Source organism: Caretta caretta, chromosome 1 (assembly GCF_965140235.1).
Source record: "Caretta caretta isolate rCarCar2 chromosome 1, rCarCar1.hap1, whole genome shotgun sequence".
Lineage (NCBI taxonomy): Eukaryota > Metazoa > Chordata > Testudines > Cheloniidae > Caretta > Caretta caretta.
Window position 1 is genome coordinate 116,154,606 of NC_134206.1, and position 25,903 is coordinate 116,180,508.

General features: G+C 43.1%; 2 long non-coding RNA genes across 2 annotated transcripts; one reads left to right on the top strand and one right to left on the bottom strand.

The window, feature by feature from the left end:
- Window positions 1-360: 360 nt before the first annotated feature.
- On the bottom strand, window positions 361-17,836 carry LOC125639637 (uncharacterized). The gene is made up of 3 exons (XR_007357542.2): window positions 17,329-17,836; window positions 9,442-9,511; window positions 361-670 (listed from the first exon to the last, which is right to left on the bottom strand). It is a non-coding gene; the product is annotated as an uncharacterized LOC125639637 (long non-coding RNA).
- Window positions 17,442-25,814, top strand: LOC125639640 (uncharacterized). The gene is made up of 3 exons (XR_007357543.2): window positions 17,442-17,561; window positions 17,798-17,862; window positions 20,956-25,814. It is a non-coding gene; the product is annotated as an uncharacterized LOC125639640 (long non-coding RNA).
- Window positions 25,815-25,903: the final 89 nt, after the last annotated feature.

A 25,903-nucleotide genomic window follows, 5' to 3' on the forward strand; every position in this document is an offset into this window, starting at 1 on the left:
TTACTGGGACCCAGAGGAGCGGCCTAGTGCCCTCCGATTGATTCATTAGGCCTTAAAGGTATCGATCGCTCCAATTTGCAGGAATTTATGATATTGATATGGGACTGATTAACATTTTGTGCCAGACTGGTTCGATATGTGCTTGTAACAGCTTTTAATGATTAATTGACTTTTATGATTCCATCTCAGTGCTGTCAGTGAGCTGTGAACTGTGGGCAGGCTCATTCCCAAACTGCCTCTCAAGTGGCATAGGGCAGTGATTGAATACCTCGGAAATTAGTGTCCTGGCTGTCTCATTTTATGAAAGATAAATGCTATGACATTTAATGCAGACCTTAATTTAGAACAGAACTAAGCAAATCATTTTGCAATTTAATCATAAACAGGTAAATATCAAAACTTCTTTTAGCATTTTACAAGTTAAGCAGACAGACAATGGAGGTAAAGCAAAGCATGCAATGGGGAAAAGGCAGAGGTAAAATAAGGTAATGAGGACTGGAACAATCAGCATTTTAATACTCAGAGCTTAATACTGATAATAGTACATCCGCAATTCAGATGTGTTCTGCTTAAACCAAAAATCTCTTTGTCTCTTTTTCTCTCAGATACTCTCATTTGCTTTCCACCATGTTAGCTGTAAAGTGAGGGCCTATTCCACAAGACATGAAATCTGAAAGAAGAAAAAAAAAAGGGTAATCTGCTACCTAAAACAAACATAAACATTATGGAAAAATTGCAGAGGAAAACCAATATTGTATTATACTCTATAACAACTGAAAGAGATTGTCTGGAAGGCTGTGTGCTGTCAACTCCTACTTTGTTGTATTCATATTTATAGTCTATTCCTCTCCATTCATTTTAATTAAAAAAGATTACAAGTTTCTTTTAAAATAACTGTCTAAGCAAGACATCAGATTATGCATGTTTATCCATAAAAGAACTAAAATGACATACTTTGATTCTCTTTGAATTTTGTCTTCCTCTTCCTTACCATTCCATCTAGCTGAGTTGATTGACGTAAGGAATAAGGACACTATGGGCCAGATTCTCTAAATCATTGGGTCTCTTTGCACCACTGGGGTAGTGCAAAGAGACTGGAGAGATTCTGAATCTTCCCACTTGAGGATTCCCTTGGTGTGGAGTAGGCCCCAGCTCGTGTAAAGTTGGCACAGCTGATTCCTATTCAATCTGTGTCTACAGCAGCAATTTCAAGTAGTGTGTTGTGGGCAGGAAGGGGCATGGCTGAAGAACTACTGGCCTACGCCAATTCCCATCTCACAGATGGCCCCTAAGAGCTGTGTTTCCCAAACAGAGGGTCGTGGGAAGGTTCTAGATGGGTCGTGGGCCTGGTGTGGCGGGGAGATCCCCGGGCAGGGGAGGTGTTGGACAGTGGGCCCGCCCCCCATTCACTCCAAAGTGGTGGCTCTTGTCCCATGGGGCTGGCCTGGCTCCTCACTCCAGGCGTTGTGACCTAGCACATGGGATTGCAGTACCTCTCAGGTTTGATCTGGCTGCCTGATGCCACTCACTCAAATTTGTCCTGGCCGCCCCTTGTCATGATCCCATGCACCAGATTGCAATGCTTGGAGCACAGAGCTGGGCCCAGTCCCACAGAACCAGAGATGCCACTATGAGATGAGTAGAGGATGGGTTTGCTCGCCAATCCCCACTCCCCTGGAGCCTCCCCTCTGCACCAGGCCAGGGTTAGGGTTGCCGTGCTGGGGTGGAGGGTGCTGTTCTGGGTGGTCAGTGCCCCTTCTGAGGAGCGAGAAGGAGGAGGCAATGGAAGAGGAGAAGGATGCTGGCCTATGATTTTGGTTCTCCTCTGCCCACAAATTTGGACCCCGGGTGGGTTGCAAAATAAGACAAAATGCAGTTGGTGGGTCGCCGGACTAAAAAGTTTGGGAACTGCTGTCTTAGAGGACATAGCCATCTGATGTAGATTACTACATCCTGAGGCTGCTCTAATCTACACCATCCAGGCTAACAAAGAACTGACCCCAGAATCAGAGATCCCTAGCTGGCTCTTTTACAGCCCCTCATACTCATCTTAGCTGCACCCAGTAGACACTAGGTGCAGCTGAGAATCTAGGCCCATATTTTAATGTGTAGCTATAAACTAGTGTTTCCTTTGCAAACTGGCTGGCCAGTTGCAAGAGGTTACGCACAAGGTTCCTGGCCCCCGTACTCCAGTGAAGAAATGCCATTTGCTCCCTGTAAAAAAAACCACACAGATACACACAATGGGTTTCCTTCTCCCTAACTGAAAGGAACAAGTGAAGTGGGGAGCCTGGCCTGGGTTGCTTGGCTTACTGAAGAGGTCCCTGCCAGGGCAAGTGAGCAGGATAGAAGAACAGCAGGGAGGCAAACAAATCACAGATGAATAATGACAAATGTTGATAAAGTCATGGATTTTATCTGCATTTGGACATCCTTGATTTGCTTGTCAGTTCCCTCTTCTGTCCTGTGCACACTGAGCCACATTCTTCCCTCAGTTATACCCATTCAACCCCATTGATTTGAATCAATTTGCCTGGCTAATGATGCTGTGAGCAGAATACGGTCCACTGTATATTTAATTACATCACAGTAGTTATCCATTCAAGAAAACAGGAGGACATTGGCAAACCCTTTCGCAAAGATAACATCAATCATTTTACCAAGAAACAAAATTTCTTTCTGCTGCAATACATCAACCATTTCTTGACAAAATCCCAAACATTATATTTCCATGAGTTCAGAGGGCAGATACCAAGTGCAATTTCCACCTGTAGATGGTGCTTTTGTTTTGTTTTAATTATTCCTTTTTTCCCCCCAGTGGAATAACAGAGTTTAATTAGGCTCCTTATAGATTTCTTAGGCAATTTTTGATTATATATATTTCACCGTCTTGATTATGGTCCCGTTTAATTCATGAATGTCCCAAATTATGAGCATTGCATGGAATCAGTTGCCTTTGGCTATGTTTGGTATTATTGTTACCTTCTGTTCAGTTAACGGTGTGTAGATAGGCACTGGAAAACCTCAAAGCTCTTTCTGCTGTTTTGGAATTGAGAAAGCAGAAACATAATTGCTTTTGTTGGATCACAATCCTGAATAGTAAAAGATTTTTTAAACATCTGCCCTTCCTTTGATTGGCTTTACATCGTCTCTCTTTTTTGTCTATTGTTCATTATTCTCCATTATATTCATTAATGAAAAAATCTATCCATGACAATATTTCCATATGCTGTAAAATGACTGGGATTCACTGCATTTAATCTGATCTAGCCCAACAGAAGCCCTTAATAGAATGTGACAATATATGTTAATTCTGTGAGGTTTGTATTTCATACTTGTTCTGTATAATATCTGATCTGCCCTGCATACAGTCTCCACTCCCATAGCTTGGAGATTTTTAACAGAGCCAAATTCTGCCTCCTGAGATGAATTTGCAACACCTAGTGAAGTCAATGGGAGTTCTGTGCATGGATGGGAAAGCATAATTTGGAGCCTCAGTCCTGCTCCCATTCAAGTCAATGGCAAAACACACATTGTCTCAAATCTGGCCAAGACCAGGCACTAGTGTAGTTACATTTAACAAGAGATTCACTCTGACAGGAGAATTTGCAGGTATCACTACATGCTATCTTCCCCTTTCCGTTCTATCTCTAATCGAATGACTTGATGCATCTCTTTTCTTTTCTAGTACTGCTGTCAAATACCTGTCATGATATTAACATCCATTCCCTGAGAAATTTAACAGCAAGAAATAATGTCGATCCCCAAGTGGACTAGCATAATCTGTTCATTCCACAGAGAATCTCTCTCTCTTTTTAAAATACATTGGAATTAAGAAATATGCTCAGTATTTTAAAACAGAAAGGTAATACAAATAAATGGGGAATTTTCTTGAGTCTGATGTTAAAACAGTATTTAGCGGAATCTTAAGAGTTCATCCAAATGACAGCATAGTGCATTATTTTTACTTGACTTGTGCATTATATTTGACATGAACACTGCAAATATTTCCATGCTACCTGTGAACTAGGCAAAAACAACAAGCGTTAGGATGGTGACTTTCCAGCTTGCTCATTGGATACATCCATGCAGCAATTAAACACCCGTGGGTGGCCCAGGTCACTGACTTGGGCTTACGGGGTTCAGACTGTGAGGCTGTAAAATTGAGGTACAGCTGTTTAGGCTCAGGCTGGAGCCTGAGCTCTGGGACCCCGCAAGGTGGGAGGGTCCCAGAGTCCTAAGCCTGAGCCTGAATGGCTGCGCTGCAGTTTTACAGCCCTGCAGCCTGAGCCCTGAGAGCCTGACTCAGCTGGCCTGGGCCACCCACGGGTGTTTAATTGCTGTGTAGGCAGAACCATTTAGGACTAGACTTTCCAAAGAGTGGAGGGCCAGATTTTCAAGCAGTCAGAAGTCACAGTTGGGGCCAGAGCCCAAAGAGACGTAATCCCTCCAGGAGCTTCTGCAGGTATGCAGTGCTACACTGTAAAGCATGGCAGCTTGCAACCTCTTGAAGGTGTGGAGAGGGGTCTGTCATAAAAGTGGCACACCCAGGAGTGCTGGCAAGAGAAAGATACTACTCAGTGTTTCCCCTCCTGTTTACATGACAAGGGAATGATTTTCAAATGGTGCCATCCCTGTCACACGGCAGGAGTCAGTGTCCACTGATAGAGCAGCTACTGTTGCAGGGTCCACTTTGGAATGGGTAGTGCCCATGGGGGCATGGGGAGAACTGAACTTGTGCCAGGCCACTGTGCAGCAGTGCAAAGCTGGCAATGCTTTGTGCAGTCTCCTTTCCCCTTAAACAATTGGCAGTGATCAAATACAATCTAGTCCTCATTATTTGCCTTCAGTTTCTTTGATTGTGTTTTGGAGCTATGTTGCTAAGGAAAAGAGATAACCATGGTTAACTGATTGATAGAAAATAAAGAGTCATAGCAAACATCTGGAGAACCAGATGAGAACAAACCATTGTTTGGTTTAATATCCTTATAACATTTTCTGTAAGTAGCTAAGCTGAAGGCAACAGCCTTCATCATTTTTATTATGTACTTATTCTAAAATATTAACGAATAAGCTGAAAAAGCAGTGCTGGATGTATACACCGTCATCCAGATGTGATCTGAGAAATGGGACTAGGTGGCTTATAAGGCCATTAAAGCCAAATCATCACCTTTGCCTCTGTGGGTGGAAGGGATGAACACCTGGTGGATTCAGGCACAGAAAGGGGGTGCAGAAGGGAGAAGTGCGATCTCTGGGGGTACCTTGGGGATATGGAGCCATAGTTTGGAAGGGGATGGCGCAGGGGCCCATCCATAACTGAGGCAGAGGGACAGCCAATCTCTCTGTCGCATTGTACCTCCGTCAGCTCAACAGGGATTCCCCGCCTAACTCAATGCTCACTAAAAGAAAAGGAGTACTTGTGGCACCTTAGAGACTAACCAATTTATTTGAGCATGAGCTTTCGTGAGCTACAGCTCACTTCATCGGATGCATACCGTGGAAACTGCAGCAGACTTAGGTATTGTTTCATGTTCTCTGTGTGTATATAAAGTCTGCTGCAGTTTCCACGGTATGCATCCGATGAAGTGAGCTGTAGCTCACGAAAGCTCATGCTCAAATAAATTGGTTAGTCTCTAAGGTGCCACAAGTACTCCTTTTCTTTTTGCGAATACAGACTAACACGGCTGTTACTCTGAAACCTGTCAATGCTCACTGTTTCAGCAGTACTTTGAGTGGGCTCATTCTCCACACTTGGAACAATCCCTTGAAGTATGGTTCTTGGGACAGCAAAGAGAGTGGGAAGCTATGGCTCCATGTCTCTCTCAGGGTCGTGCTGCCAGAGAACCAGGGAAATAAGGTGGTGGCAGATAGCACAGAGGCACAGGGCCTCCAACCAGTTGGGTAAGACCTCTAGAGGGTCTCAGGAGATCTGTACGTTCCATGAACTAAGCCTCCTGCCACACACAGAACAAACTGAGGGAAATGCCAGGGGTGAAAACACTTGCCTTGTGGGACAAAGACCTGAACAGAGGACAACCTGGCCCTAAAGCCCACATAGATAGTAGCAGTAAAGAGGCTAATGCCTAACCTGCCTCAAATCTCTGAAGTTAAAGGTCCAGTTTTATTCCAATAATCATTATTCAATAATAATAATAATTCACACATATATTGCACTTTTCATCAAAAAATGTCAAACTATTTTAGATACATTCATAAATCTTCAAGTGCCTCTGTAAGAAAAAGAAGTATTATTCTTATTCCCTATTTTGCAGAGAGTGAAACTGATACAGAGAGTTTAAGTTGCTTGCCTAAGTCACTCCTAAGGCTGTGCTTTAACTGTTAGACAATACTTTCTCTAATTTAATTTACTGTTAAATCAATAGCCATATCCCAGAGCTATACAGATCAGCTGACTGACTCGTCAACATATCTTCAGTGAATATGTATAATATGTGTATATGGCAACGATCATGTACAGAGTTATATTGTTTTGACTGTATGAGAGATTTGCTATTAACAAACATTGTTGCATCAAAAATGGACCTTGTTTTAGGAGACACACTATTTTTTCTAATTGACACATCAGTTTTGAATCCATTACAACAGAAAGCTGTAGTACCAGTAAACTTCTACACTTCAGTTTTATATGATCAAATATTACTCTGAGTTTAAAGAAAACAAACTATTTTTGGATACATTTGGGCTATGCAAGTCAAGCCACTGCTGAGCTGCTTTAAGCTCATCTAAGAACAACAGACAAATCTATTTCTATGTAATGCACCTTTTTGCCATTTTTTCGGTACTCACTAATACACAAACTCTTTGTATGGAAAATAATACACTTCGTGTCATGCCATCATACTACAAATACAGCTGTTTTTAAACTAGTGTTGGTCCCAGTCCTGGAAGCCATCTGCACGCTAAACTCCCATTGACTTCAGCGGGAGTTCTCTGAATGGAGAGCATGCATGATGGAGCCCACCAAGCAGATGGTTTCCAGCATTTCTTATGTCATTGTATATCATCTCCGCTCCATCTCTAGCTAGATAATCACCACTAAAGAAAGCCCCAGCTCTCAGCTTTTTGATAGACTGGAAAGGCCAAGTAGCCTGCTACTTCTTTAGACCCTGTTTACTCTCGAAAGGGTTTGTTGATATAGGTGTACTCATAGATCTATGCCAGCATACCCTCCTAGTGTAGACACAGCTTATACCAGAAAAAGAGTGCTTTTGCTGGTATAGCTTGTACCAGCTCCCTGAACAAAATAAGCCATAGCGACAAAAGGATTTTCTTCTCCATATAAGCTGCACCTACACTTTTGCCAGCATAGTTATGACAGTTACGGGTTTAATTTTTTCACACTCCTATCCAATATGGCTATGCAGCAAACTTTTTAAGCGTTGCCCATACACTTCTGATCGTAGGAGTGGCCTAGTTGTCTCTTTTAGCAAGCTGTTTGCAGAGGATTAAATGCTGTTGGAACTATGTCACTGGAGGCTTGGTGGGCATATTTTGAAATTGTCCAGACTGACAGTTATTGCTGAGCTTTCTTTAATAGCACTCAGTGGAAGAGAGAAGATGATGATATAAGAAATACCAGCTATGCCAAAATACAGTATATTTTGGTGGACCCAGCTAAGTATGGCTGGATATTTGTAAGACAGATTGATGTGGAGGTTTGCAGAGGTGAGCGGATGACGGAAGTTCCTTTCAAAATTCAACTTCAGCTCTTCAGCTGAACTTTTAGACGCTTATCTGTACCTAACGCAATACCACACCTTTGCCAGCTTGCCCAATGCTAATGGTAATATGAAGATCAGAGTGAAACAGAAAGTAGAAGACAAGCCGTCAGTCATGCAAAAAGTCTTGCAATAGTCAAATGGAAATGTCTTATGATTATTTTTAACATGAGTCAGTGAATCAAGTTATAGATTCTTTATAATCTTCCAGAAGAACTATTGCTGTTTCCATGCAAATGCATATTTTTATATTGTTGGCGTTTACACAAGTATTACTTGGGTATAGCACTAAACATGTGATTCTGCAGACACTTTCTTTTGATCATATATGAGTGGGTCATCTGGTTAACATTTGGCACTGACACAACCCCTTGTGCTCTTACAAATAAAAACTGCTCACTTTTTCCACCTACAGTCCCATCACGGTAATAAAGTGAGAGAGATGGCAGGAAACTACCAAATCAAGTCCATCCTCTCACATCTTCACCCAGGAATGTTCTCATCTCACCGTCTAAGCTTTCATTACACCTACTTTTAAAAAAAAATTGCATTAACTTTTCCAGAGACAGCAGAAAACAGTTTGTGACAGACCTCTCCCAATAACCCTTAAACCTATGAACATTTTTAGTATTAATGGCATTTTTTACTACTTACAAAGCAATACAATAAGATACTGTTGAAATGACATAAAAATACATTTCCTTTGATTCATGCGTGGAATTCCAGGGTTTATCACTGAACACTCCCCATTCAGCACACAAGTCTGGGTGCCCAGAGGGAACTTTTTCTCCTCTCACACTGCCCAAAATCAGAAGAAAGTCCATTTGAGTCAGTTGAGTTACACTGATGTAAAATTAATGTGAGTGAGAAGAGGATCAGGCCCCTACTTGTATAATGGAGTGATATAGCACTCTTCATAATTACATGTCTGTAGCGAGGAGGCATGACCTTCCTCAAAGAGTGACAGGGAAGGATCAAAACACGCCCCCTGGTGTGCAGAACCAGGAAAGCCATGTCCGCCTCATTGGAAGCGGAAGGGCAGGACAGGAAGTGGAAGTACAAAAGATGGGCCCTGCAGCTTAGCTGTGGTGGAGCCATCACAGGAGATGGATGTATCCTGCCTGCTGCTGGAGCCTGCAGAGGAGCTGCCAGGGCTGCCTCCTGGGGACTGGCCAGAGATCCCAGGGCCACTGGCTGAGTGAGACACCTACGAGCTACTAGGGCTGCTGCTGGCCACCTATTCTGGAGAGACAGAGGACAACTACAACATAGAGGTACCAAACCTTGGGGATGTAGGAAGTAGCCCAGGGAAACGAGACAACAATTTGGTTGAGTGCTGGCCTGATAGGAGGTCAGCGTGTTTTGGCTGGATCCCCACTGATGCAGTGGCGGACCACTCTGCCACTATCAGGGCCCTTGGCTGGGAGGTGGTGGAGTTGGGCAGGCCTGCATCCCCTTACCCCCTAGCACCCCACCCCTTGGTGGCAGCACCCCATCTTAGGCCAGGAGGCCCATGGTATCCTATCAACTACCCCGTCTTCACCCAGCCCTAGACTTGGTTGGTGCTCACCCTTACCTGGGGCTCATAGACTGCTTAGCAGCTCTGCCCTGATTGCAGATCAGAGCCTACTAACTGTATGCTTCCCCATGCTGACTGAGGGACGGAGCACTAGGTGCAGCTAATTCCCCATTTTGAGCTCACCTTTACAGGTACTTGGCAGTGAGGAAGCATGGCCTCCCTCAGAGAATGACAGGGAGGGACAAGTCATGTCCTGAAATATGAAAAAGAGTACACATTGTTATGGAGAATAGAGGGGTATGCTTCTAAACTGTTCATTGTACCATTTTTTGTTAGCAACGGAAGTTTGAAAACAAGGAACTACTTCTCCTCTTACTTATGCCAGCTGTACGTTAATGTAACTCCATTGACTTCAGATGTGACATGGTCACATTTTGAAGGGGCTCCAGTTTGAGCAGGCAGATGGGAATGCAGTGTTGCTAGCACTGCACTTGCAAAGCATCCAAATTTGCGGGTTACTCAGAATCTCACCAGATGACAAAGGAACTTTTGCCAGAACCACCTGCAGTTTCCCCCTTGGCTGATAGAGGCTGCTGTGCCACAGGCAGCCGTAACTGCTTGCTTATCCTCTGCCCCCTGACTGGCCAGAAGAGCTGCCCCTCTAAGTTCCACAGCAGGGGCCTTACTGCACTCCACCTCATGCAGGCAGTTAAAGTTGGGAAGCTGCCGGAGCCTGCCAGAGGACTGGAGGCTAGGGAGTTGGAAAGGCTACAGGAGGTTAATGGGGGGAAATGGGCCTGGGAGGGGGACAGGATCTTGCTGGGTGACAGGATACAGCTGCAGGAGCCTGCCAGGTGCGGGAACTGGGGATGGCAGGAGAACTGCTGGGAAGATTGGAGGAGCAGGGAGAGCTGTGTGCAGTGGGAGGGAGGGGAAGAGTCCAGGAGAAGCTGTGTGGGGAGCTGGAGCATTGAACTGTTAACCTATGACTGTCTCACACACCGGGAATGAGCAGGGAAAGGTCAGAAGACAGAAAAGAAAGAAATAACATTTAATGAAAAAGCACAAATTATTTATTTTCAAAATAAATCTCATGATTTTTAGGCCAATCTCTTGATTTTAGGTTCTGGCTCATGATTTTTGAACTCATCAGGTTGGCGTTTGAGCAATTTTGCAAACACACAAGTAGGAGATTCTTTGAAATTTTTCCCCTGAATGTGCTTTTGCTTTTGGTAGAGCAGAAGTCAGATTTGTTTCCTTGTACTCCCATGTCTCTATCCATCAGTTGTCTCTTGTCTAATACATAGAATGTAAGCTCTTTGGGAAAGGGACTGTCTTTTTGTTCTGTGTTTGTACAGCGCCGAGCACAGTGGGGGTCCAGGGCTATGACTGGGGCTCCTAGGTACTCTGATAATACAAATAATAATACTAAATAATAAAGGCTGGTGTGTGTGTGTGGGAGAGGAGTTCCCAATGTGAAACACATTGCCCCTCATTTCTAGCGATGCTGAACACCTGCACCTCCAAGTGACTTCCTTAGAGTGGGGGGTACTCAGACCTTCAAGCTGATCATCACAACAGCAAGGCACCCAATTTCAGTACCACTTTCCAAATGTTGCCCTTTATTTTTGCGGCCCTTTGAAACTGAAAAGAGAGCAGGAGTCTATTATAGCTTTTGTGATAGCTAAGGATGGACCGCAACTTGGTCTTGCTTCCATGTGCTCAGAACTTTCTTAAATATTCTCCTTCCCAGCTGAAATTTCTCATCTTGGAGCCATAGGGTGCATATTTCTTTTAAACTTTGAGCTAAATCCATCCATCAAATTTTGAGTAATGGAAAGATGAGGAGAATGCACTTTTAGGTACAATTTAATACATTGTTTTGCTCACACATAGCTCAATAAAAACTGTACTTTACCATTTGAATATTAAAACTGGAGAAGCCGTTCCTGGAGAAGTAGGCCCTTCCAGTATTCCTCCCTCCCCTCCATCCACCCCCCCCCCCCGCACACACAGAGTGAAAAATAACAAATTTGTAAGTATTTACACATTGTTTTGTGCTTGTGCCGTGCTAACTTTTGCCAGTGACTGGAGCTATGATACTAATTGCAGAGCTAAGGGCTTAGACCTGTTCCCATGGAAAGCAATAGGAAATCTTCCATGGAGAATCAGGAATGAAGTGTATCCTAGTCTTTGAGGAAGTAGACATGACCAAGATCGTCCTCAAAGATGAGCAGGTGCAATAATTAACTAGATTGCTTTTGGTTCTTGGAGTCCAGTTCCCTTTGCCCTTTCCCCAGGAGGCTGAAGTACCATGGAAGAAAGTTTACTCTAAAGCATAGAGGTGACAAGGTCTCTGAGATATGTTTTGCTCACAAATCTAGTGACTGGTTATTCTGGCTTCCTCTGTACTATTCTAGTACAAATCCATCTCTCTATAAGCTTTGTGCTGGCCATCTGGACAGGATGAATTTAATGATTATAATGCAAGTCTCACTATATTTGGTGTTCTTCTTCAAGTCCAGCTCCTGAGGCCATGTGAAAATCTCAGCTTTCATTTTTTTCAAAAGGCCCTCAAGATTGTGGAGAAAAGCCTAAACTCCAACTGCCCTTTAAAGGTTTGGAAACCAGAAGGTAAATAAAAGAATCCCAAATGTATTATTATTTTTAAATGTAATGCTTTTTAAGCCAATGCTGGGATTTTGGGGGGCTGATGGGTGATTTTTGATCACTTGGGGTTGGCAATACAGTATGTTTAATAATTTGAGTACTTGACATGATGCTGACCACGAATTTGCGTTCAGTGTCAACAAGGACAAATCATGTTCAGCTTCATGGCAGCTCGTCATGCTGAAACCTTGCCCTCGCTATGTGACATCATGCTGAACACAACTTGTCCTTGTCTACATTGATTGTAAAGTCATAGTCAGCATTGGATCACGTGCAAAGATGTTACGATTTCCAGATGAATACAGGGCTTTAAGAGAAAAGGCAACCTTTGCTCCTGTAACTAATTTCACAAATTGCTATTATTCAACCTTCTTTTACTACTGCTTAGTGTTGTATTTTCCATCCTAAAATGTGATATCAATATGTATTGTGAAATTGCATGATTGCTAAATGAATGTGTTTCTTCAGCAAGGCTGTTTTAACTGCTAGGTTATTTTGGTAAGGAAAGAAAACATGTCGTATCAGTGCATCCATATCACAATGCACATGCTGTGTGTTGACTATCAAGGTAGACAAGCTCCACCAAGTTTTTTTTTCATACCCAAAGGAATAAAAACAGATTCTTCTTCTTAAAAATCAAAATTGTCTTTGTGCAGTGTATCTGATTCAAACCATATTGTTAGCAAGGTGGAACACTGAAATCATTCAGAGTTTTCTATGGTAAAGGTTTAAGATTAGAGGGCCCTGAAGAAATAGAACACATGGGCCAAAATGTTCAAACTTGTGTACCTAGTGTTACTCACCTAAATCCAGACATTGACATCTAAATAAAAAGTGCCTGATTTTCATAGGTACTATGCATCCACCACTCTTGTTGCATCACTTGCTCCTGCCAGTCCTTAGCACCTTTGAAAATCAACCCACTGTTATTCTCATCATGCCCAAGTGTGGATTTAGGTTTCTAACTTTATGCACCTAGGTTTAGCAATTGTAGCCATGGAGTTCAGAGCTCCTTTGGTCTGCTGGAGTGGTACTAAGAAATTAGACTAAGGAGAACCTGGCCCCTAATCTTTCTGCAGGAAGGCAAAAAGGATAAAGGAAATCTGTGGAGGTTGACAGGTTATTTATCCACCCAAATATTAAATGAGCTCTAGAAAAAAACATAAGGACCATTTAGATACCTCATTGATGGGTTCAGTAAAAAGAACTTGAATAGAATCCTGTTTCCATCAACTTCAGTGGATTCAGGATCAGAGCCTTCAGGTGTTCTAATCAAGGGATTGTAACAATGTAAGATACCTTTACCCTTCTGCAGCTGATCCTGCTTGTGCCCCTTCTGGGACCAACAGAGATATCCAGTTTGCCTTCAGTTTCCTTTAGGAGTTGCACTCATCTTCTGAGTATGTGAAAAGCCACAGTGCTGAAAGACTTTCAGAGCTGCAGCTTAACTTCTTTGAATATAAAAGAAAACTCAGAAGTACATCAGATTATATGAGCAAAAGAAAATAGGTGGCATATTTTAGGTCAAGTTGCAATCTTTTTTTCCTAGCTGATTAAAACAAAATCCTCCCTGGATGGCTGCTTCGTAGCTAAAAGTATCAATCCTGCACCAAGTTCATGTTGGACCTTTCTTTTTAAACTGGAAATTGTGACAAAGATCCATGTCAATAGCCATCCTCCTGGATTCGGACTCTTAAGAAAGGGGACAACTGATAAATACCCCTAAGAAATATTTGATTTGAACAACATGTGGGTAGAGTATTTTGGGACAGCTTTCCTCATATTTATTCCTCATTTAAGAAAGCGAAAGGTATTTTTGTTTCTACAATGTAAAAGATAACATAATTGGAGCTATGTTATATATATTTCACAATGGAGCTGATACTTTTTTAGAGATTTCTCTGGATCTTCAGGAATAAACTTCTGCTTCCTAATATTGGGATTCTAGGTATCTGTCAAGGCATGAACTTTTCAGCCCAGGACAAAGGCTGTAAAAACATCATCCTCATACCAAAATAAAAGTCAATTGTGGTTTAGCTTATGATAACTCATCATGCAAAAAGATGGTAACATCATCTGTTGTCTAATGATTAGAATACATGACTAAAAGCCTGAGCTGCCTTCTAGTCCTCATTCTGCACAGATTCCCTATGTGGCTTTGGATAAGTCACTCACCTTCTTTGGCCTAATTTTTTACAGTGACTAATGATTTAGGGGGGTCTCCGTTTTTTGGTGCCCACTTGGAGACACCTCGAGGCAGCCTGGTTTTCAGAGGGTGGCTGCTCAGCACTTTCTGAAAATCAGGTTTCTTTAGGGAGTCTCAGCTTGGGCACCCACAAACCCAGGCATAAAAATCATTAGTCACTTTTGAAAATGTAGGGCTCTGTCTCAGTTTTCTCACATATAAAATAAGATTACTAATAATACCTACCTTATTTGGGTGCTGTGAAACTTCACGTATATTTGCAAGGTTCACTGAGATGGTGGGATGAAAGGGGGAGGGTATATACTTTGTTATTAGTCAGTAATGTTCATAAAATGTCAGAAGATCGCCCAGAGCAGTGGTTGTTATAAATCACTCCTATAACTTTAACAATGCAAAACCTTACATAAAATTTGGCCACACAACACAGAATGGTTTGGTTCAGCGGTTATGATGATGATGAACTGTCTGCCTAATATAGTGCAGTATGGAGCAGCAGCATCAGAAGAGATGCACTTTTGATCATTTCCCTTTTTAGTTGCTTATCTAAAGGAGCATTACATTATATTTTCCTTTATCAGTTCAATAATGTTGTCCTCCTGGACATGATGTAAGATGTTTTAACTGTACATGATATAGGAAACAAGAACTTCACAGAGATCTGCGTCCAGTTATCACATAAGTTCAGAAATGGACTCCAAGTAAATATGATTTGAAGAATTAACAGATGTAAATACAATTCTTGATACTTAAGGTTACAACAAGGTTACTGTTCATGGAGTAAAATACCGCAACGTGTAGAGAGAATACTTTCTGCCTTCCTTTGGGACTGTATACACAAGTGCAGTAGATAGAAGCGAATGCAGCAGTCAGTTTGTCTTACAGGCCTCCGTCTATATTAAAAGTGGGGTTTTCAAGAATGCTCAGTGTTGACCTAACTCTTTTACTCCACTGGGAGCAGAGTTAGGCTAATCCTGAATGCTTGTGACAATCCCACCCTACATTTCCTCTAGTACTGCTGTTTACTACTGGTTCAGCAGAAAATGTCTGGGGCTGAGCCACATCCCAAACCAAAAGGCCTTCTGGCTGCCCACTCAACGTATAACTTAATCCTGAACACCAGCATTCATTCAGGCCAAGGTGGTATTTGTTCATTTCGCCTTTTTATTTCTTAGGAAAGGAGCTGATCTGCCAGCTCCTCACAGCTGCAACTGGGAGAGAAAAAACAAAAAAGCGGAAGTTCCCATATAGTCTGCTGGAAATTCCTGGGGTGTAAGACCTCTACTAGGTTACAAAACACAGTTGGACCTTTGAGCAGAATTGTATAGTGGATTAAATCCCCCTCTCTTACTACAGGTACCTCCTCTTTAGTGTCAAGAATTTTGCTGTAAAATCTTTTCAGGTAACTGATTCCTACGTCCCCGTCCCCGTCCCCGTCCCCCTCTCCAAAAAAAAAAAAAAGGATCCTGAAGCCATTTCTTGCAGGTTAGGAGATCGCCTAACACTCACTCCGCCCCCCCATAAGTCTCATTACTGGACCAGCACAGCTCAGTTTTCTGCTCCAGTCAGATTAAGGGGGGTCGGGGGGGGGGAGAGAAGAAAAGTTGTAGACACTTAATGACTTTATAATATACCTGTTGAATTGAAGAAAAACAGATGCATCGTGTACATTTAAAATGTACGTTGCATCCCACCCCCGCAAGCTGCTTTACAGAAATCAGGCTACCATTAGGACTTGCTCCCGAATTTTTTTCTTCCAGAGAGGTGCAAGATTGTAGCTAATTTTCTGCATACAGAGATCTCTAAAAGTAGAAGCAGGTGCTTTCAGGCAAATGGATAGAAGCTCAACAACAACAACAAAAAAAACCCTGAAGCAGGCAGAGTTTGGAACATTATAATCCTGTTGGTTGTCTTTGGAGCAGTTTGCAATTCCATAAAGGGAATCCAGATAACACACTCCTGTATCCTGTAATAATTTGTATTTTAACAAATGTGCAATTGGCAATTAGAAAATTAGGAGGAAAAAGGGAACAAAACTGAACAAACCGCTTATTAATTAGCCATGTTCTCTGTGGAGCAGAAAGACGTATTGCTCCCGTTAGATGGCGCTAAAGACTTTACAACCGCTTGTAAAAATGTGTTATTGTCCGAAACGAAAAGAAATGACACCTAAAAAGAGAGAGAGAAAATATCGGATCATAAACCAGTAGATTGGGAGATCTGAAGAAAAAGATGAACATGAGTGGTAGGGAAGATAGGATCTCTCAAGCAGCGTTTATGTCTCACGTGGGGACTTTCTAACATCAACAGATCTCTAGCCGAAATTGTCTAGCGAGAGCACTTTGGCAGTGAGTTTTCAACCGTGTGTGTGTGTGTGTGTGTGTGTGAGAGAGAGAGAGAGAGAGAGAGAGAGAGAGCATGAACCTGCAGCCCTTATTCAGTCAGCACCGCTATTGACTTCAAAACTTGAATATGGGTTTCAGGATCTTGCTCTTAGTAAACATGTGAAGATATGGCTCTAGACAAATGCAAATCCACTCATCATTGAGAAAACTTGAATGAGAGGTCCTAGACGTGCTGCCAATCCATTTCTGAGCTGTGCTTTCGTCTGAGCAAAAATAAATAAATAAAATAAATACATAAAATTTTTTTTTTAAAAATATGGATTTGGCTAAACATTAACTGCAGGACCTGCGTGTGTGTGAGATAGAGCGAGCGAGAGAGCATCAACATGTAAAGCTTGATCAAACAAATATTCAAGCCCCTTGTACATCAGTGATGTAGCCTGTTAAGAAGCAGCAAAGAAAGCATGCACCTGTGTGGATCCCCCACACACACACTTTAAAGTCCCAGTTTGTTCTCTTTTAGGATCTGATTTTTTAAAAACCTCATATGTGTAAATAACTAACTGTATGGCAGCAGCATAGGTTGTTAGTGCTGCGACCATGTGATCCCCATATGGGAAGTTTCATGCCCCTCAGACCGCTCTCAGCATCTCGGGGGGCTCCCTGGAGTGAAAATATTGATACGTTAATGAAACTAAAATTCTAATGTTCATTTTTTGATTGTTTTCCCCACCCAGGCTACATGAATCAGAAGTAGAAAGGGGAACGAACTATACAGCTCTGTGGGCTGGGTATTTAAATTAACACCCTAGGAAAGGATTAGGGTTCTACAAATGAAAAAGAAATACCCACCACGTCTGTGCTCCTACTGTTGGGCCGCGAACTTTCTGTCCGGGTAAGTTCTCCTTTAAGAAATGAACTGTTCCTTATGCATATTTAACGCTGTTTGTCTGCAGTATCCAGGTGACGCGGGGCTGAGGCTCACATGCGGGAACTGAATTATAGTGGAGTAAAGCAGCCACCCTTTAAACGCACTCTCGGCAATGGCTCTAGTTGTGAGCCAGTTGCTCCTACTATAAACATACGTAAGTCAAAACAAGAGAGAAAGGGAGGAGGGGTGAATCCTAGTCTTGGGGATGAGTAGAATATTTTGCTCCTTTCCACGCCAGACCTCATACCACAGCTGGAAACAGGATTTCTTGTCCTGATACCCCCTTTTTCCCCCTTCTTCGTCCAGACTCAGGGCTCCTGAGCTCTGAGCCCTATATGTGTGTGCCTTTATCTTGTGCAGATAAAATGTTGATTTCAGATTTTCCTTTAGATGAGACCGATTTCCTGTGTGTGTAGATGTGTGTGTGTCGAGTGGAGCGGAGGACCACCGCCAGGGTAAGTGAATCGCTTTTGGGGGTGGGGGGGGGGGAGGAAGAAATAGGGAGAATATAATCACACATTCATCAGAAGGCTAGTCCACCCCGTTCGTGGTATGATCTGGCAAATCATGTTTAATATGAACGCGTTATAAACCGAGACTCTTAACTATATAGTACGATGGTGTTGTAAAAAATCATCAACTTGGCTAAGTGCTCATATATCCAGAGAGAGAGAGAGAGACGTGAAGCCTTCCCTTGTAGATCTTCAAGTGGGAGGGAGAAACTTCCACGGCCACACTCTTAGCGGTTCCCTGCCTTTAAAGTTAACTAGTTCAAGTGTGTTGTTCGAAATGGGGTTCAGTGGTTTTGCCTTCAGATTAAGTTGCTTTTCGGTCCTCGTTGTGAATAGCAGGCATGTGTTTATACACACACACACACACACACACACACACACACACACACACACACACACACACACACACACACATATATACATACACACTAGGTACTTTATGACTCCATCTGGAGAATTTAAAAGCCCAGAGCTGTAACGTTTATTCTTACATATCTTACCAAAAAAAGGCGGGGGGAGGGGGAGGGAAATGTGTGAGACACGTCTCCAAGTAGAACCCAAGTGCTTTCCCTCCTGATTGAAAAGTTACATGCAAACGGCTTTATTTTAACATTGCCTGCATTTGTAGTTTTCAGGAAAATTGTAAAAGGAGCTGGCGATGAAGCCTCAGTTTTATTTACTAATGTATTAATTATTATTATCGATGCTGAATTGACTTAAAGTGCTTTGGAGGCCAAACTCGTTCCTGTTAGTCAGTTACAATTACTTTCTTTTCAGCTGATGTTTTAAATATAGTTGGGAAGAGGGGGTGGGGGAGGTGTACCCACTCACCGCCCGAAATGGCCGGGACTAAATGTGTTGCTGTTTCTAGAAGTTTGCTGTTACTTTGCATAACCATACGAAACTTAGCTGCGTCTGTGTTGGTGTCAGGTCACACAAAGGTGTCAATGGCAAGTTTAGTTACAACTTCTGTTTCTCATTCCTAATGTGCTAACTCCAGGATTTAAATAAACGAGTTTTGCAATCAGTCTGCCCAGGAGCCCTGATGAGTTGGGCTTGCGATGTATTTTGTGCTAGGAACAGGACAGCTGACTGTTGGTTCGTTGTTTTTGAAAGACAAAGAGGCATCAGTGGGAACTTAGGCTCAAGTGTTCTTTGCAGTCTGATCTGACTAGCGTTGACTCCCCTCCCAAGTGCCAAGGCTGCAGTCCATACCCAGTGGTAGGAGGGTATGTGTGCATATCAGAACAGTCGCTGGGTTGCTGCTGGACTCTGGAGAGGGCTTTGCATGCCAGCGAGCGAGGGGCAGCTCCCAGGGGCCTGCGATAGTCACTCTGAAACAAGCAATGGGCAAAATGGGCGTTCAGAAAAGAAGCCGAAAGATCAGTGGGGTCGAGGTCACCTCTGTGCTTCATATTTTAGCAGTCCCCAACGGGCTTCTTAGGCCATTGAATGCGGTAGGGGCAATGCACCTCCAGGTCCGCTGTATATAGATCTTCTGCAGCAGAGACACATCAGGGCTCCTTGATTGTTGTTTAGGCGTTTACCAGACCGCAGTAAAAATGGCCAGGCTGAAATGTAAAAATACATATTGCGGGGGCGAAAGTCCAGAGATTTGACAAGCAGCGGGAAAGTTTAGGTAGATTGACACACTCTGGGAAATTCTCCCACGGCCAAATACACAGAAATGGGATGATGAATTATTTCAAAACAGGTTTTAGCTTCATAATATTAAAGTTAAATGAAATATGCATCTATAACAGTAAAATGCAAGCATCGCAATAAAATATCTACAGGGCGATAGTGATCTATTTACAGCTGAATTGTATCAGTTACCATCAAATTCACTTTTGCATGTGAACTTCGAGATAAAAATTGTTCTCTCACACACTTTATAGAGCGTGTGTGTGCACATACAGTATTTATATCCTTTAAATGATGAGCCAGCCCTCATACAGAATAATATCTATTACTCTTCCACAAAGCTGTGAGAATCACACTCAAGGTGTGAGCATACCATGTTCTTTTAATACTTTGAAGGGGAAAAAAAGCCTCCAAAATCTAGCGCTGAGTCCCTTCTTTGGAGAGGGTGGTGCCCCCCTGAGACTGAAGCACACAGCCACTCGCTGGAACCCCCCACAAAAAAAGCCCCCAACTTCTGGAACAAATTGACAAAATACCAAAACATTTTTGAAAACTAAGGTTATCGAAATTTAATACAAAGTGAGGAAGGGTGGAGCTTGTGTCTTTGTTTTGTTTGTGATTACTTGACTCATATATTGCCCCGCTTGGCTACCCAATTGTGGTGTGTATATAGTCATATGAAACTCTTAAGTCCAATAATACTTTAGTCATCATTCCATATCATCTTTCTCTGCGTGCATATACACAGATTGCAGATGTGCATATTTCCCCGATGATCAGTTACACTAAGTATTTAGAAAAAGACAGTGGGTGTTCAGATTTGTAAAGGACTGCAATTGTTAATGTGTTCATGTTTTACGTGTTATAAGACCAAAGTCTTCTTCTCTCTTACATATTTCCTCCTTACACTGTAACACAGCAGGGAAGAAACCCATTTATCCTTATTGGGGAAACACTTTTTGCGTCTCAAAGATCCCCTCTCCCCTTTTGTCACCACGTTGCCTCTCTGCACGCGCATTTTGGTTAGAGATGTTTTTCAGATGCCAAGCAGGGCAACCAAGATTTATTCTGAAGGGCACCTGTAAAAATAAACTTGTATCTGGAAAGGCAGCTAAAGAGAAGCGCTTAATTGTGTATTTACCACATCCGGAGACAATTCAACGAAACTTCAGGCCAGATAGTTTCAATTTAATATGATGGGGGGACAGAAGAAATAGTATTGCACTGGGACGCAAAGGACACCAGAAACACGTATGTTGCCCGTCTCGCGTGGAATCCTTTGGTCCAATGGGCGTTCATGCCGGGATACCAGGAGGCAAATCAAAAGCGTGGGTCTGCTGGTATCAAAACAGAAAGTGTGAGTGGCTTTAACCAACTATTTGTCATTTCTAGGCGCGAGATCTAGGGACACTAGGTGGGGGGAAATACCGTTTAATCGGCGGAGGGACATTATCATCTGGACAATGCACATTTTGTCACTGGCGAAGATTTGTATACAACTGCAAAGCCACAACTCATGTGATGACCACTGCACACAACGAGCCAAATCGAGTTCACTGTGGGCACAAAGGTAGCCCCATCGACTCCGGGGTAAACGGATGGGCTGGAAAGCACTTGAACAGGGGGAGGCTGCTCCCGGAATAGGGGTCGGGGGGTCGGGGAGAAGCGGGCCGGATTTAGCCCGATTCTTTCCCCCGTTGAAGTCAATTGGTGCTTTGCCATTGTTTTCATCAGGAGCGAGATCGCGCCCAGCAGGCTGCAGTGTCCCGAGTGTAACTTGAACTTGAAGAAGGTATCTGGCAGTGGGTTGTAGCCTGGAGCTCTCTGGAAAGCAGTCACAACTCATTTGTGTCAGAGCTGTAGCTCGCTGTAACATATGCAGTCCCTGCTAGAAATAAATACCATCAAATCTGCTACCAAAAAAGAAAGGCTTCTATTGTAAATATGCAGAGGAAAGAGAAAGGGAGGCGGATCCCCTATCTTGCCATTTCCAGTGCTTTGAAATCCCCAGTATTTGTGAGTGGTTTTCCTCTTCAACCTCGGTATCATTTGCTAAGGTCTGAGGAGGAAACCTTTGAAGCGGGGACTATATAGGCTCAGAGCACCTCCCTCCAATCCCACCCCGCACCAGCCTAGTTCTCAGTCTGGATTCTGGATGCATCTGGTATTGATGCCTCTGTTTCCTCAGACCTTTCTGTACCTCGGGCTATGCCGCCAGTGCTCCTTAACCCTGGCCTGGAGAGCCAGGCCAGGGTCGGGGGGACCAGAAAGGCGGGGATTCTTCTGTCTTGAACTTCAGCAAAGCTGAGAACAAACGTAAACAAAAGCTGGCCCTGGAGTAAGAGCTGTGGGACAGCGGGCTTGGTGTCCAGCCGAGCCAACTGCAGATGTTGTGCTGTGGTTTTGCTTTGTTTTACAGAGTAACTCTCCCTTTGAGCAGAACGGGTCAAATGCGCGACTTGAAAACTTGAGCGCTGGCAGCGAGACGCCCTTGCCTACCCAGCTGGATAATGGGAGGAAGCAGGGAGAGAGGGAGGCGGTAGGGAACCCTGCGAGGGAGACTTTGGCAGAAACATGAACTCCACGTAGGATGCTCTGGCTGGGGGTGGGCGGATAATCGCGGGTGACTTATCTGCGGGTACTAGGTACCGCATGGTTAACGCTGGTGGCACTGAGGCAAGTTTTAACCTCCCTCCTGCACCCCCACCCCCCGCAACTCCGCAGCATCCGGGCTGGGGTGGGGGGGGGGGGAGGATGTGTGCGCGGCGATGCGCCCGGCCTGGGGCTTTGGGGAGGGAGTGCTCAGTCGCTGCTATGCCCCCTGCGCCCCCCTGCCCTCTCTCGCTGTCTTTTTCGGGACCTTGCAGAAAGGAGGGTGGCGGGAAGAGAGGTCCCAAGAAGAGTTGGCTCGTGAGCAAGAGCGAACACCCCAATCATCCCGGTTGAAACAGCCACCAGACCCCGTTCCAGGTGCCCTGCCCACCGCTGCGCCCTCCGCCGTGACACCGGCTCTCCCAAGACAGCCCTGCAAGACGAGAGCCTCCTCCCCCCCCCACCGTCTCACTCTGCCCTTTTCAGAGGCCGCGGCCTGTGGCCCAGCCTTCACGTGGCTGCCCGGAAGACAGAGTCGCCAAATCCTGCTCCTGGGCAAGGTTGACAGAGACTCAGGAAGTGGGGCCCTTGGCTCCCTGCCTGAACAGGGGTGAGCAAGTCCATGGCTGGGGCAGGTTAGCTGGAAAAGCAGCTGTCAGCAAAGGCGAGCAGGAAGAGACCCCCTCCAGGCACGTGATTGAAATCCAGGCTGATGCCCCAGATAAGCCAGTCCTTATCAACACCTCCAGAGAAAGCTTTCTGCTCCCCCTGATTACGGTCCAGCTGCAAGTGCACAGTGTTTCATTCGCAGGGTCTTTAAACTCCCGCTGTCCACGGGCAGTCGCTTCTATTCAAGCCATAACGCCATGCCCCCTCCACAAGCCACCGGCGTCGCTGCACGTCAGTGTGGTAGCCGCCGACCCACGAGCCTTCTAGGGACTCAAACGCATGCCCCGTGCACAAGGTTCCTTTCCTTGGAGCTGTGCAATAGGAGCCCCAGGATGGCTCAGGCTGAGGGGAAGAGCTTAGGGGCAGGCTCAGCTATTGAACGCGAAAGGGGGAAAACTCTCGTCTAAAACGTTCAGTAGTTATGAGAGAAGGGATAAAAATACGCGCGCAAAAATCTAGTAGATGTCAAAATCACTCAGCGCATAGTTACAGTGCGGTTTTTAGGGGACTTGTGACAACAGTTTGGAGTGGATTGTTCATTCCCCTAGGGCATTCTTTTCCAATATGGGCTCCAAGGTGCCGTTCAAGGCTCAGGAACAAAGCGGGCATCTAATGGCAAGGTAATGGTCCCTCTTTTTTGTTTATTCTTGTGTTAATAAGGGAATTCTGCTCTACAGAGGTTGGCATATTGAGTTACTTAGATTTATTTGGCAATTAAAAAGAATAAAGTCAACCAGCTTGTTCTTCAGGTAAATATGTGCCCTGTGTTCTACTTAGAATGGCATAACTCCTTTCGCCTAACACTCAAAGAAACATAGGTATCACTAGCAGTATTAAAAAGTTCATTTCAGCTATTAATAATGATTAGATACATTCTAATCCCCTACTTTTAGTTTCAAATAAAAAAGGAAAAAAGGCACTATTTTCAAGTACACTCTATTATAGCCAAAAGGAGACAGTCCTGGCTAAAAAAAAAATCTATGTTTTGGTTTTTAAACTAACTAACTAACCTGTTTTAATCACTATGATGTAAATTGGTGAGCACATCAGGAAACTGAATGTTTATTTTCTTCTTTAGAGGTATCGATAGTATTTAATCTTCAACATTTCATAAAGCTACATGCTTAATTTAATGTCACTGATAGGAGCTTTTAGCATATGGAGTTAAGACATTTTTTTTACACATATGTGATTGATATATATCATAGGCCGGCAGGATTTCTGTGTGCATATTTTAATCTTTTGTAAATAAACTGCGGTGAACGTGTGCATGTTTGTGTGGGTGCGTGTGTGTGTGTGCAAGACAGAGAGAAGCAAATGAAGAGTCTGACACCTTACAATTCATCTATGGCTTTTAGTGTGGACTCTGAAACGAATATCTCTTAGATTTCTTTGAGCAATATCCCAGTCGGTTAGATGGGCCTCTCTTTTGAATGAGAGTTCTAGAGGACGAAACAAATGTATGTTATTCCAGCACAATTCTTTACCAAACCCTTTTTTCCCCTTCCCCACCCTCCCCCTTTTTAGAAAGAGTAGTTTCAGCTCTGCTTTTCTGGAACCATTCTCTGACGGTTTAGGGATGTAGTAATGATAAATGCTCAGCAGTTCTCATTTCTTTTGTACTTTATAAACATTCTTCTTGTCTGGAACTTGAAAAAAGCCCCACAAAATAGAATTTAATATGTCTCCTGTCCCCTTGCTCTTGGCTTTTATCTATATAATTCACACACAAAAAACACGCACTTCAGGTTTGTACCTCAGCTCTCTAAATAAGTGGTCTACAGAAAGCTACCCGGATTGATGCGACTAAGTTAAAGTATACATTAGTACTCTAGTTGGAAATGAAGCTTGGAATTGTTGAGCAAACAGTTTACTCTCTACTGTGGTGCTGCACACTGAATGCTGTATAGTGAGTTCTATGGAGCGCTGGCAGGAAAGCACCACCAAGCATGTCCAAAACTAATAACAAAAAGGTTACTATATATAAAACGTTTATACATCCAAAACTGCCTCAAGTTGTTTAAATTTCGGTTTCGTGCACATAAATATAGCAGCCATGCGGTTCCCCATATCCCAGTTCCCGCTTTTTTAAATCAATTCATTTCAATTTGAAAGGAAGGCCCCAGACACAAGTCACAATCAACAATCGTTTAGCTTTCTAACACTAAACATGCACCTTATAAAGAAACAGTATTGGTCTATGTCGTCTCAAACACATATCTTGATAGCCTGACGTTGTTCTTAAGAAATGGTCAAATCAGAGTAACAATCTCCATTTGTTTTCCTTTATAATCCAGCTATTTTAAAAGTATTCTTTTAAAAGAGAAGGGAGAATTAATTCTGCACATGAACGATGACTGGACTTTTGCAAACATGGTGTGGTAGTGTGATCCCAAACCATGATATCTGTAAATAAAACTCTTTCTATATAGTTTGTGCATTTCAATAAACCTCAGAATACTGTATGTGGACACCTGAAATGGACAGAATATGCTACTAAAGAATTTGAATGCATTTAACAATACTGTTATGAAAATTATTTCCATGCCTAATATTTTATGTTGGTATTCAATACTAGAATGAAATGGATTTAAACCACCTACCTATAAAATAAACATGTCTACTCTGGTCTATTGTCTTGTCAGTGAGATTGTCTTGTAAAAGCTATTGATTTTGTATTTAAATATAAGAATTGATGTGGTGTTATATTTTCCTCTCATTGAAACATATTATAGACCTATTCGGAAAAGTCGTTAAACTTTTCCTTTTGGTAAAAACAAAAAACAAAACACTCCCACACCCCCCTATCCAATAAACCTGTTTTGGAATTACAGTTTTCAATACACTGTTAGAAAATATATTCTGGCACAAATTTCAATTGCTGTGCAAGGACTGCTTTTAAATGCTGGCTTTTCATCACAATTATTTTTTTATTAGCAGTAGGTGTAAACTGGAAGAAAATTTGATTATTTAAACGGATGTTCATCCTATTATGGCTGAAGAAAGAAGCAAAGCAGTGGACAAAGATCTTGGGTGGTTGTGGGTTTCATTAGGACTACAGTCTTCACATATAAATCAG